Source organism: Phyllobates terribilis, unplaced genomic scaffold, assembly GCF_046119375.1.
Source record: "Phyllobates terribilis strain yellow unplaced genomic scaffold, ASM4611937v1 Scaffold_28__1_contigs__length_16237799, whole genome shotgun sequence".
Taxonomy (NCBI): Eukaryota; Metazoa; Chordata; class Amphibia; order Anura; family Dendrobatidae; genus Phyllobates; species Phyllobates terribilis.
The window spans coordinates 7,092,352-7,102,812 of NW_027362788.1; positions in this window are offsets into that span (position 1 = coordinate 7,092,352).

Below are 10,461 nucleotides of genomic sequence, written 5' to 3' on the forward strand. Positions count from 1 at the left end.
ACTCTTCCATTGTTTTCAAAATTCCGCTGACGTTTAAAAATGATTCAGAACTCTTCCATTGTTCTCGGAATTCCGCTGACGTTTAAAAATGCTTCGGAACTCTTCCATTGTTTTCAAAATTCCGCTGATGTTTAAAAATGATTCAGAACTCTTGCATTGTTCTCGGAATTCCGCTGACGTTTAAAAATGCTTCGGAACTCTTCCATTGTTCTCGGAATTCCGGTGAAGTTTAAAAATGCTTCGGAACTCTTACATTGTTCTCAGAATTCCGCTGAAGTTTAAACATGCTTTGGTACCCTTCTATTGTTCTCGGAATTCTGCTGACTTTTAAAAATGCTTCGGAACTCTTCCATTGATCCAGGAATTCTGCTGAAGTTTAAAAATGCTTCGGAACTCTTCTATTGTTCTCGGAATTCCGCTGACTTTTAAAAATTCTTCGGAACTATTCGATTGTTCTCCAAATTCCGCTGAAGTTTAAAAATGCTTCGGAACTCTTCCAGTGTTCTCGGAATTCCGCTGACTTTTAAAAATGCTTCAGAACTCTTCGATTGTTCTCCAAATTCCGCTGAAGTTTAAAAATGCTTCGGAAGTCTTCCAGTGTTCGCAGAATTCCGCTGACGTTTAAAAATGCTTCGGAAATCTTCCATTGTTTTCAAAATTCCGCTGACGTTTAAAAATGATTCAGAACTCTTCCATTGTTCTCGGAATTCCGCTGACGTTTAAAAATGCTTCGGAACTCTTCCATTGTTCTCGGAATTACGGTGAAGTTTAAAAATGCTTCGGAACTCTTACATTGTTCTCAGAATTCCACTGAAGTTTAAACATGCTTTGGTACCCTTCTATTGTTCTCGGAATTCTGTTGACTTTTAAAAATGCTTCGGAACTCTTCCATTGATCCAGGAATTCTGCTGAAGTTTAAAAATGCTTCGGAACTCTTCTATTGTTCTCAGAATTCCGCTGACTTTTAAAAATGCTTCGGAACTCTTCCATTGCTCTCGGAATTCCGCTGAAGTTTAAGAATGCTTCGAAACTCTTCCATTGTTCTTGGAATTCTGCTGAAGTTTTGAAGTTTAAAAATGCTTCGGAATTCTTCCATTGTTCTCGGAATTCCGCTGACGCTTAAAAATGCTTCACAACTCTTCTATTGTTCTCAGAATTCCGCTTACTTTTAAAAATGCTTCGGAACTCTTCCATTGTTGTCGGAATTCCGCTGACGCTTAAAATTGCTTCAAAACTCTTCCATTGTTCTCGGAATTCCGCTGAAGTTTAAGAATGCTTCAGAACTCTTCCATTGTTCTCGGAATTCCGCTGACTTTTAAAAATGCTTCGGAACTCTTCGATTGTTCTCCAAATTCCGCTGAAGTTTAAAAATGCTTCGGAACTCTTCTAGTGTTCGCAGAATTCCGCTGACGATTAAAAATGCTTCGGAATTCTTCCATTGTTCTCGGAATTCCGCTGACGCTTAAAAATGCTTCACAACTCTTCTATTGTTCTCAGAATTCCGCTGACTTTTAAAAATGCTTCAGAACTCTTCCATTGTTCTCAGAATTCCGCTTACATTTAAAAATGCTTCGGAACTCTTCAATTGTTCTCGGAATTCCGCTGACGTTTAAAAATGCTTCGGAACTCTTCCGTTGTTCTTGGAATTCCACTGACGTTTAAAAATGCTTCACAAAGCTTCCATTGTTCTCGGAATTCCGCTGACTTTTAAAAATGCTTCGGAACTCTTCGATTGTTCTCCAAATTCCGCTGAAGTTTAAAAATGCTTCGGAACTCTTCCAGTGTTCTCGGAATTCCGCTGACTTTTAAAAATGCTTCGGAACTCTTCGATTGTTCTCCAAATTCCGCTGAAGTTTAAAAATGCTTCGGAACTCTTCCAGTGTTCTCGGAATTCCGCTGACTTTTAAAAATGCTTCGGAACTCTTCGATTGTTCTCGAAATTCCGCTGAAGTTTAAAAATGCTTCGGAACTCTTCCATTGTTTTCAAAATTCCGCTGACGTTTAAAAATGATTCAGAACTCTTCCATTGTTCTCGGAATTCCGCTGACGTTTAAAAATGCTTCGGAACTCTTCCATTGTTTTCAAAATTCCGCTGATGTTTAAAAATGATTCAGAACTCTTGCATTGTTCTCGGAATTCCGCTGACGTTTAAAAATGCTTCGGAACTCTTCCATTGTTCTCGGAATTCCGGTGAAGTTTAAAAATGCTTCGGAACTCTTACATTGTTCTCAGAATTCCGCTGAAGTTTAAACATGCTTTGGTACCCTTCTATTGTTCTCGGAATTCTGCTGACTTTTAAAAATGCTTCGGAACTCTTCCATTGATCCAGGAATTCTGCTGAAGTTTAAAAATGCTTCGGAACTCTTCTATTGTTCTCGGAATTCCGCTGACTTTTAAAAATGCTTCAGAACTCTTCGATTGTTCTCCAAATTCCGCTGAAGTTTAAAAATGCTTCGGAAGTCTTCCAGTGTTCGCAGAATTCCGCTGACGTTTAAAAATGCTTCGGAAATCTTCCATTGTTTTCAAAATTCCGCTGACGTTTAAAAATGATTCAGAACTCTTCCATTGTTCTCGGAATTCCGCTGACGTTTAAAAATGCTTCGGAACTCTTCCATTGTTCTCGGAATTACGGTGAAGTTTAAGAATGCTTCGAAACTCTTCCATTGTTCTTGGAATTCTGCTGAAGTTTTGAAGTTTAAAAATGCTTCGGAATTCTTCCATTGTTCTCGGAATTCCGCTGACGCTTAAAAATGCTTCACAACTCTTCTATTGTTCTCAGAATTCCGCTTACTTTTAAAAATGCTTCGGAACTCTTCCATTGTTGTCGGAATTCCGCTGACGCTTAAAATTGCTTCAAAACTCTTCCATTGTTCTCGGAATTCCGCTGAAGTTTAAGAATGCTTCAGAACTCTTCCATTGTTCTCGGAATTCCGCTGACTTTTAAAAATGCTTCGGAACTCTTCGATTGTTCTCCAAATTCCGCTGAAGTTTAAAAATGCTTCGGAACTCTTCTAGTGTTCGCAGAATTCCGCTGACGATTAAAAATGCTTCGGAATTCTTCCATTGTTCTCGGAATTCCGCTGACGCTTAAAAATGCTTCACAACTCTTCTATTGTTCTCAGAATTCCGCTGACTTTTAAAAATGCTTCAGAACTCTTCCATTGTTCTCAGAATTCCGCTTACATTTAAAAATGCTTCGGAACTCTTCAATTGTTCTCGGAATTCCGCTGACGTTTAAAAATGCTTCGGAACTCTTCCGTTGTTCTTGGAATTCCACTGACGTTTAAAAATGCTTCACAACCTTTCCATTGTTCTCGGAATTCCGCTGACTTTTAAAATTGATTCGGAACTCTTCGATTGTTCTCGAAATTCCGCTGAAGTTTAAAAATGCTTCGGAACTCTTCCAGTGTTCACAGAATTCCTCTGATGTTTAAAAATGCTTCGGAAATCTTCCATTGTTTTCAAAATCCGCTGACGTTTAAAAATGCTTCAGAACTCTTCCATTGTTCTCGGAATTCCGCTGACATTTAAAAATGCTTCAGAACTCTTCCATTGTTCGCAGAATTCTGCTGAAGTTTAAAAATGCTTCGGAACTCTTACATTGTTCTCGGAATATCGCTGACGCTTAAAAATGCTTCACAACTCTTCTATTGTTCTCGGAATTCCGTTGACGTTTAAAAATGCTTCGGAACTCTTCCATTGTTCTCGGAATTCCGCTGACGTTTAAAAATGCTTCAGAACTCTTCGATTGTTCTCCAAATTCCGCTGAAGTTTAAAAATGCTTCGGAACTCTTCTAGTGTTCGCAGAATTCCGCTGACGTTTAAAAATGCTTCGGAATTCTTCCATTGTTCTCGGAATTCCGCTGACGCTTAAAAATGCTTCACAACTCTTCTATTGTTCTCAGAATTCCGCTGACTTTTAAAAATGCTTCAGAACTCTTCCATTGTTCTCAGAATTCCGCTTACATTTAAAAATGCTTCGGAACTCTTCCATTGTTCTCGGAATTTCGCTGATGTTTAAAAATGCTTCGGAACTCTTCCGTTGTTCTTGGAATTCCACTGACGTTTAAAAATGCTTCGGAACTCTTCCATTGTTCTCGGAATTCCGCTGACGTTTAAAAATGCTTCACAAAGCTTCCATTGTTCTCGGAATTCCGCTGACTTTTAAAAATGCTTCGGAACTCTTCGATTGTTCTCCAAATTCCGCTGAAGTTTAAAAATGCTTCGGAACTCTTCCAGTGTTCACAGAATTCCGCTGACGTTTAAAAATGCTTCGGAAATCTTCCATTGTTTTCAAAATTCCGCTGACGTTTAAAAATGCTTCAGAACTCTTCCATTGTTCTCGGAATTCCGCTGACATTTAAAAATGCTTCAGAACTCTTCCATTGTTCTGGAATTCCGCTGACGTTTAAAAATGCTTCACAACTCTTCCATTGTTCTCGTTATTCCGCTGACTTTAAAAAATGCTTCAGAACTCTTCCATTGTTCTCGGAATTCTGCTGAAGTTTAAGTATGCTTCGGAACTCTTCCATTGTTCTCGGAATTCGGCTGAAGTTTAAAAATGCTTCGGAACTCTTCCACTGTTCTCAGAATTCCGCTGACATTTAAAAATGCTTCGGAACTCTTCCATTGTTCTCGGAATTCCGCTGACATTTAAAAAGGCTTCAGAACTCTTCCATTGTTCTCGGAATTCCGCTGACGTTTAAAAATGCTTCGGAACTCTTCCATTGTTCTCGGAATTCCGCTGACGTTTAAAAATGCTTCACAAAGCTTCCATTGTTCTCGGAATTCCGCTGACTTTTAAAAATGCTTCGGAACTCTTCGATTGTTCTCCAAATTCCGCTGAAGTTTAAAAATGCTTCGGAACTCTTCCAGTGTTCGCAGAACTCCGCTGAAGTTTAAAAATGCTTCGGAAATCTTCCATTGTTTTCAAAATTCCGCTGACGTTTAAAAATGCTTCAGAACTCTTCCATTGTTCTCGGAATTCCGCTGACGTTTAAAAATGCTTCGGAACTCTTCCATTGTTCTCGGAATTCCGGTGAAGTTTAAAAATTCTTCGGAACTCTTACATTGTTCTCAGAATTCCGCTGAAGTTTAAACATGCTTTGTTACCCTTCTATTGTTCTCGGAATTCTGCTGACTTTTAAAAATGCTTCGGAACTCTTCCATTGTTCTCGGAATTCCGCTGACTTTTAAAAATGCTTCGGAACTCTTCCATTGTTCTCGGAATTCCGCTGAAGTTTAAGAATGCTTCGGAACTCTTCCATTGTTCTCGGAATTCTGCTGAAGTTTTGAAGTTTAAAAATGCTTCGGAACTCTTACATTGTTCTCAGAATTCCGCTGAAGTTTAAACATGCTTTGGTACCCTTCTATTGTTCTCGGAATTCTGCTGACTTTTAAAAATGCTTCGGAACTCTTCCATTGATCCAGGAATTCTGCTGAAGTTTAAAAATGCTTCGGAACTCTTCTATTGTTCTCGGAATTCCGCTGACTTTTAAAAATGCTTCGGAACTCTTCCTTTGTTCTCGGAATTCCGCTGAAGTTTAAGAATGCTTCGAAACTCTTCCATTGTTCTTGGAATTCTGCTGAAGTTTTGAAGTTTAAAAATGCTTCGGAATTCGTCCATTGTTCTCGGAATTCCGCTGACTTTTAAAAATTCTTCGGAACTATTCGATTGTTCTCCAAATTCCGCTGAAGTTTAAAAATGCTTCGGAACTCTTCCAGTGTTCTCGGAATTCCGCTGACTTTTAAAAATGCTTCAGAACTCTTCGATTGTTCTCCAAATTCCGCTGAAGTTTAAAAATGCTTCGGAAGTCTTCCAGTGTTCGCAGAATTCCGCTGACGTTTAAAAATGCTTCGGAAATCTTCCATTGTTTTCAAAATTCCGCTGACGTTTAAAAATGATTCAGAACTCTTCCATTGTTCTCGGAATTCCGCTGACGTTTAAAAATGCTTCGGAACTCTTACATTGTTCTCAGAATTCCACTGAAGTTTAAACATGCTTTGGTACCCTTCTATTGTTCTCGGAATTCTGTTGACTTTTAAAAATGCTTCGGAACTCTTCCATTGATCCAGGAATTCTGCTGAAGTTTAAAAATGCTTCGGAACTCTTCTATTGTTCTCAGAATTCCGCTGACTTTTAAAAATGCTTCGGAACTCTTCCATTGCTCTCGGAATTCCGCTGAAGTTTAAGAATGCTTCGAAACTCTTCCATTGTTCTTGGAATTCTGCTGAAGTTTTGAAGTTTAAAAATGCTTCGGAATTCTTCCATTGTTCTCGGAATTCCGCTGACGCTTAAAAATGCTTCACAACTCTTCTATTGTTCTCAGAATTCCGCTTACTTTTAAAAATGCTTCGGAACTCTTCCATTGTTGTCGGAATTCCGCTGACGCTTAAAATTGCTTCAAAACTCTTCCATTGTTCTCGGAATTCCGCTGAAGTTTAAGAATGCTTCAGAACTCTTCCATTGTTCTCGGAATTCCGCTGACTTTTAAAAATGCTTCGGAACTCTTCGATTGTTCTCCAAATTCCGCTGAAGTTTAAAAATGCTTCGGAACTCTTCTAGTGTTCGCAGAATTCCGCTGACGATTAAAAATGCTTCGGAATTCTTCCATTGTTCTCGGAATTCCGCTGACGCTTAAAAATGCTTCACAACTCTTCAATTGTTCTCAGAATTCCGCTGACTTTTAAAAATGCTTCAGAACTCTTCCATTGTTCTCAGAATTCCGCTTACATTTAAAAATGCTTCGGAACTCTTCAATTGTTCTCGGAATTCCGCTGACGTTTAAAAATGCTTCGGAACTCTTCCGTTGTTCTTGGAATTCCACTGACGTTTAAAAATGCTTCACAAAGCTTCCATTGTTCTCGGAATTCCGCTGACTTTTAAAAATGCTTCGGAACTCTTCGATTGTTCTCCAAATTCCGCTGAAGTTTAAAAATGCTTCGGAACTCTTCCAGTGTTCTCGGAATTCCGCTGACTTTTAAAAATGCTTCGGAACTCTTCGATTGTTCTCCAAATTCCGCTGAAGTTTAAAAATGCTTCGGAACTCTTCCAGTGTTCTCGGAATTCCGCTGACTTTTAAAAATGCTTCGGAACTCTTCGATTGTTCTCGAAATTCCGCTGAAGTTTAAAAATGCTTCGGAACTCTTCCATTGTTTTCAAAATTCCGCTGACGTTTAAAAATGATTCAGAACTCTTCCATTGTTCTCGGAATTCCGCTGACGTTTAAAAATGCTTCGGAACTCTTCCATTGTTTTCAAAATTCCGCTGATGTTTAAAAATGATTCAGAACTCTTGCATTGTTCTCGGAATTCCGCTGACGTTTAAAAATGCTTCGGAACTCTTCCATTGTTCTCGGAATTCCGGTGAAGTTTAAAAATGCTTCGGAACTCTTACATTGTTCTCAGAATTCCGCTGAAGTTTAAACATGCTTTGGTACCCTTCTATTGTTCTCGGAATTCTGCTGACTTTTAAAAATGCTTCGGAACTCTTCCATTGATCCAGGAATTCTGCTGAAGTTTAAAAATGCTTCGGAACTCTTCTATTGTTCTCGGAATTCCGCTGACTTTTAAAAATGCTTCGGAACTCTTCCTTTGTTCTCGGAATTCCGCTGAAGTTTAAGAATGCTTCGAAACTCTTCCATTGTTCTTGGAATTCTGCTGAAGTTTTGAAGTTTAAAAATGCTTCGGAATTCGTCCATTGTTCTCGGAATTCCGCTGACTTTTAAAAATTCTTCGGAACTATTCGATTGTTCTCCAAATTCCGCTGAAGTTTAAAAATGCTTCGGAACTCTTCCAGTGTTCTCGGAATTCCGCTGACTTTTAAAAATGCTTCAGAACTCTTCGATTGTTCTCCAAATTCCGCTGAAGTTTAAAAATGCTTCGGAAGTCTTCCAGTGTTCGCAGAATTCCGCTGACGTTTAAAAATGCTTCGGAAATCTTCCATTGTTTTCAAAATTCCGCTGACGTTTAAAAATGATTCAGAACTCTTCCATTGTTCTCGGAATTCCGCTGACGTTTAAAAATGCTTCGGAACTCTTCCATTGTTCTCGGAATTACGGTGAAGTTTAAGAATGCTTCGAAACTCTTCCATTGTTCTTGGAATTCTGCTGAAGTTTTGAAGTTTAAAAATGCTTCGGAATTCTTCCATTGTTCTCGACATTCCGCTGACGCTTAAAAATGCTTCACAACTCTTCTATTGTTCTCAGAATTCCGCTTACTTTTAAAAATGCTTCGGAACTCTTCCATTGTTGTCGGAATTCCGCTGACGCTTAAAATTGCTTCAAAACTCTTCCATTGTTCTCGGAATTCCGCTGAAGTTTAAGAATGCTTCAGAACTCTTCCATTGTTCTCGGAATTCCGCTGACTTTTAAAAATGCTTCGGAACTCTTCGATTGTTCTCCAAATTCCGCTGAAGTTTAAAAATGCTTCGGAACTCTTCTAGTGTTCGCAGAATTCCGCTGACGATTAAAAATGCTTCGGAATTCTTCCATTGTTCTCGGAATTCCGCTGACGCTTAAAAATGCTTCACAACTCTTCTATTGTTCTCAGAATTCCGCTGACTTTTAAAAATGCTTCAGAACTCTTCCATTGTTCTCAGAATTCCGCTTACATTTAAAAATGCTTCGGAACTCTTCAATTGTTCTCGGAATTCCGCTGACGTTTAAAAATGCTTCGGAACTCTTCCGTTGTTCTTGGAATTCCACTGACGTTTAAAAATGCTTCACAACCTTTCCATTGTTCTCGGAATTCCGCTGACTTTTAAAATTGATTCGGAACTCTTCGATTGTTCTCGAAATTCCGCTGAAGTTTAAAAATGCTTCGGAACTCTTCCAGTGTTCACAGAATTCCGCTGATGTTTAAAAATGCTTCGGAAATCTTCCATTGTTTTCAAAATCCGCTGACGTTTAAAAATGCTTCAGAACTCTTCCATTGTTCTCGGAATTCCGCTGACATTTAAAAATGCTTCAGAACTCTTCCATTGTTCGCAGAATTCTGCTGAAGTTTAAAAATGCTTCGGAACTCTTACATTGTTCTGGGAATATCGCTGACGCTTAAAAATGCTTCACAACTCTTCTATTGTTCTCAGAATTCCGCTTACTTTTAAAAATGCTTCGGAACTCTTCCATTGTTGTCGGAATTCCGCTGACGCTTAAAATTGCTTCAAAACTCTTCCATTGTTCTCGGAATTCCGCTGAAGTTTAAGAATGCTTCAGAACTCTTCCATTGTTCTCGGAATTCCGCTGACTTTTAAAAATGCTTCGGAACTCTTCGATTGTTCTCCAAATTCCGCTGAAGTTTAAAAATGCTTCGGAACTCTTCTAGTGTTCGCAGAATTCCGCTGACGATTAAAAATGCTTCGGAATTCTTCCATTGTTCTCGGAATTCCGCTGACGCTTAAAAATGCTTCACAACTCTTCTATTGTTCTCAGAATTCCGCTGACTTTTAAAAATGCTTCAGAACTCTTCCATTGTTCTCAGAATTCCGCTTACATTTAAAAATGCTTCGGAACTCTTCAATTGTTCTCGGAATTCCGCTGACGTTTAAAAATGCTTCGGAACTCTTCCGTTGTTCTTGGAATTCCACTGACGTTTAAAAATGCTTCACAACCTTTCCATTGTTCTCGGAATTCCGCTGACTTTTAAAATTGATTCGGAACTCTTCGATTGTTCTCGAAATTCCGCTGAAGTTTAAAAATGCTTCGGAACTCTTCCAGTGTTCACAGAATTCCGCTGATGTTTAAAAATGCTTCGGAAATCTTCCATTGTTTTCAAAATCCGCTGACGTTTAAAAATGCTTCAGAACTCTTCCATTGTTCTCGGAATTCCGCTGACATTTAAAAATGCTTCAGAACTCTTCCATTGTTCGCAGAATTCTGCTGAAGTTTAAAAATGCTTCGGAACTCTTACATTGTTCTCGGAATATCGCTGACGCTTAAAAATGCTTCACAACTCTTCTATTGTTCTCGGAATTCCGTTGACGTTTAAAAATGCTTCGGAACTCTTCCATTGTTCTCGGAATTCCGCTGACGTTTAAAAATGCTTCAGAACTCTTCGATTGTTCTCCAAATTCCGCTGAAGTTTAAAAATGCTTCGGAACTCTTCTAGTGTTCGCAGAATTCCGCTGACGTTTAAAAATGCTTCGGAATTCTTCCATTGTTCTCGGAATTCCGCTGACGCTTAAAAATGCTTCACAACTCTTCTATTGTTCTCAGAATTCCGCTGACTTTTAAAAATGCTTCAGAACTCTTCCATTGTTCTCAGAATTCCGCTTACATTTAAAAATGCTTCGGAACTCTTCCATTGTTCTCGGAATTTCGCTGATGTTTAAAAATGCTTCGGAACTCTTCCGTTGTTCTTGGAATTCCACTGACGTTTAAAAATGCTTCGGAACTCTTCCATTGTTCTCGGAATTCCGCTGACGTTTAAAAATGCTTCACAAAGCTTCCATTGTTCTCGGAA